The following is a 3,750-nucleotide window of genomic DNA, read 5'->3' as shown; positions in this document are numbered from 1 at the left end:
GTTATGAGAAGCAAGGGTAGATAGGTCTTTTCATTTTATGTTATTAGGGTTAACATGGCTATATAAACCCTATCTATGTATTCTTTTTCATAGAACAAATAATTCAACAGGTACAATTTACACACACTAGTTCAACATTGATTTGTCCAGCATCAAATTCTAATGCCTAAGTGTCTCTGGTATAGACTGTTGGGTTCAAAAATATGGGCTGAAGCCTCATATCACATTATGCCACTACATATGTTTGCACGAGTTGCCTATGAATATCAACCACTATATATGCTCACTACCAATAACTTGTAATTAACAAAGATAATCATAGTCAAACACCTGATTCATGAAGGTGGTTTCATTCTCTCTAAACAATCAGTCGCATACACATCTCTTAGTCTGTGTTCTTTTGCTATACAATTTATAATATCCTATTTTAGAAACATAATATTATCCACACTTAGGTATATAATCAACACGCATCATATTTCAAAATTGCAAAATGAAATTTTAACATGCTGTGTCTCACCCAACCAAGCTGACAACACAGCTTCTTTCTAATATCCTATGAGATATTATAGATCCTATCTTTACTCACAATATTCATACACTGGAATCGAACCCATTGGTACTCATCATAAGTAATTCTTGACTCTAATATATTTTTAGTCATTCAACACTCAACCATACATCTCAACATAAATCCAATTTAGCAGTAGATTAATCTGACACCATATTTGAATCATGATTGGTCACATGGAAAGCAAAAGAATATCACTTAAGATGGATTTCATTCCGAGTTGTCTCCGTATTCATGCTCAGTGCTGTTGCCTTCTATGGTCTAAATTAATATTTTGTTAAAGCCCTCTTTGACAGTCTAGAACGTTGAGATTATGTTGGTTATTATTGTATTCATTGCAGCTGTTTTAATCAAGCTATAAGTTCACTGGAACTGCAATTTGCTCCTACTTAAAATCAATATTTATGCTTTATCAGAAGAAATGTAGTTCACAAGTCAGGTTTTAGCTTTATAGATTTGGGAACTCAAGAAAAAAACAAGTGAAATAGGTTATGATTTCTAGGTAATAGAGTTTGTTCAGTTCAAAGAACGTCTTGAGACTCCAGTTGGCTTTTGACGGCAAGGCTTGACATGTCCATTTTGCAACTAAGCAGAAGGCAAATAGCCTTGAGGAAGTTGAGGTACTTTGTGAATTTATTTTTTCTATTCAAGATTCTTATTAATTTTTCAATAATTTGTTTTATTAAACTAATTTTAGATCTGCTTAAGATAACCTCTTTTCCATCTTCACAGTGTATCTTTGAAAATCTGAATTGCGGTTCCAAATTGCTTGAGATGTCAAATGAGGATAAAATGAAAATTTTGACATTTAATGAAGATTTTCATGCAAGACCTTGGTGGTCTCCTACTCCCAATATAAATTATCTTGCAGGTGAGGCATCTAGGGTTTTGCTTATCGTGATATCATTTTTAGTATGCTTTCCACTTGTGGATGAATAAAAAACTCTAGTGCATTGCCTGTATTATTTTGTCATCTGCATGTGTATTCGTGTTGTTGTACAAGTATTTCCATTGAATGTCTTCATTCAACTATTCTTTTTCCTCCATCATGGCAGATCATTTTGAAGAAGGATTTCCCTGGTTAAAAGAGAAATTGGTATGCTTTTTAATTTTAAGGACTTTGTAATACTTTGTAGAAAATTTTATTATGAGAATATTTACATCTTTTGGTCTTATTTTTTTACCTATCAGTCTTAGTACTTTGTTTAGGCTTAGTTTTTCACAACTAACAACTAATATAACTAGAAACGACAACATTTGTGCAAATAGATGTCCAAAAGATGATATATTTGCTAATTTGTTTCTGGATAACTAAAAGACTATCATTTTAATGGAAATGGTAATTATTGAGAATATATCAATATATTTTAATATTTTTAGTATTAAAGATTTGTTTCTTCAGAGAATTAAAACTCTTCATGATTATGAACTTAATTGTTACTAATAATTGTTTATCAATTTTTATGACTTCATATTATCTTGTAGACAAACCTAGTGCAATAAAAAATTAAAAGTTATAAGAATAGAGTTAAAATTAGAAATTTTATTTAGAAGTTTTAGATTAGGATGTTTAAGTTTTATAAGTTTTATGGTTTTTATTTTAAATCAATGAAAAGAAAAGTAGGGAATCTTTACTTTAGTGTGATAAGTTATTTCAGGAATTCATCACCTATTTACGAAGTATACAGGAAATGGATATTTTTAGGAAGAAAAAACAGGTTTCTTCTTTATAAAAGAGTTCCTAAACCTCTTGTAAGATATTCTTTCAATCTCCACAAAATTCTTGTATCTTATTCTGGGAGTTCTGTTTTGTGTGAGATGTTTATCCTTATGTCACATAACTATGCTAATGTAAAATATTCTGATAGTATATCAACTCGTTTTGGAGTTTTGATTTACGATCGGAACAATATGGTTTCGGTACCGTATCGTGCCATATCGATATGTTTTGTTATTTTTTAAATATAAATATTAATTAAAAATTTTAATTTAAATATTAAAAATTAAAAATACAAATAATAAAAAATATAATATTTTTTTTTAAAGAACAAAATGTGGGATCGAGGAGTGTTGTGACCTCACGGAGGTCACCCATGATTAACGCAAGGTGCAGAGGCCCTTGCGACCCTATGGAGATCGCTGGCGGCAACTACGAGTGGAATGGTAAATTTCATATGTTTTGCCCGGCACGGTGCGAAATTTTGACCCATGGGTGTTAGTTTTGGTATAAACCTAAAATAATGTAGTCTTACGTCTAGTAGGTTGACACTTGTTATTGATCAACAAGTTATGGATTGTGACATGATGTTGGACTTATCCCACAGTTTTGATTCACTATTAATATCTCAACTTACAACATAACTTATTCGTAAACTCTATACTAATGTGATATGATTAGGAGTTTCTACTGAAATAGACATTATACATTTAGATTAGAGCATTAGTTAAGGGGCTACCGCGCTTGAGCAACGCAAACATGTATTAGGTATATAGGAACATCTTTTCTGTAATTTTGATAGAGGAAATTCCAACTACAAATGAGAGAGAGCCTAACTTCATTCATTAAAACAACTTCCATTGAGTCTCTAGACCTATCCTTTTTCATTCTAGTTAGATAAACCTTTTTTTATCAAACTAAGGATTTGGCCTAAGATTTTTCATTTTATTTTTTTCTTGGAAGTTACCACTTTATATATTTCCTAAGCCTCAATTCAATTTTGTAGTGTCTTCTATATCAAATTAAATATTGCATTTATGGCATGTAGTTTTAAATGTCGTGTTGTGCTGGTCAACACGGACTAAATTTACTGTTTCGCTAGTTGATTGGCACGAAGCTCATTGACATTAAAGCTACTGGAAGAGAGAGAAAAATACAGACAAAAGATTGAGGAAGAGACCAAAGGTTCTTGTCCTTTAAGTCTTCATTAGTTTTGGTTTTAGAATTAGCAAATAGCTTAGGTTCGTTATGTTATTTTGACTAAATAAAATTTTATTTAATTAAATTAAAAATATAATTAATTAATTTTTATTTTTATAATCCATTTTATTTAAGTATCATTTAGTATATATTTATCAACTCTAGATTATTTGAATATCATTTAAGATACACTATGATCACCTTAGATGTGAACTGATTAGATTATTTTTAGAAAAACTAAATTTGAAATTTAAATATGACT

The 3,750-nt window shown here is 30.3% G+C and overlaps 1 long non-coding RNA gene across 1 annotated transcript; it reads left to right on the top strand.

Annotated features, from left to right (window-relative positions):
• The first annotated feature begins 1,160 nt into the window (after window positions 1-1,160).
• Window positions 1,161-1,668, top strand: LOC141818892 (uncharacterized). Its single transcript, XR_012601010.1, has 3 exons — window positions 1,161-1,191; window positions 1,304-1,442; window positions 1,627-1,668. It is a non-coding gene; the product is annotated as an uncharacterized LOC141818892 (long non-coding RNA).
• The last annotated feature ends 2,082 nt before the right edge of the window (window positions 1,669-3,750 follow it).

Source organism: Curcuma longa, unplaced genomic scaffold, assembly GCF_044706935.1.
Source record: "Curcuma longa cultivar G26 ecotype Majalengka, Jawa Barat unplaced genomic scaffold, ITB_CL_G26_1.1 contig_26527, whole genome shotgun sequence".
Classification (NCBI taxonomy): domain Eukaryota; kingdom Viridiplantae; phylum Streptophyta; class Magnoliopsida; order Zingiberales; family Zingiberaceae; genus Curcuma; species Curcuma longa.
Note: the sequence above shows the minus strand (reverse complement) of the source record. Positions and strands in the feature narration are given on the sequence as shown.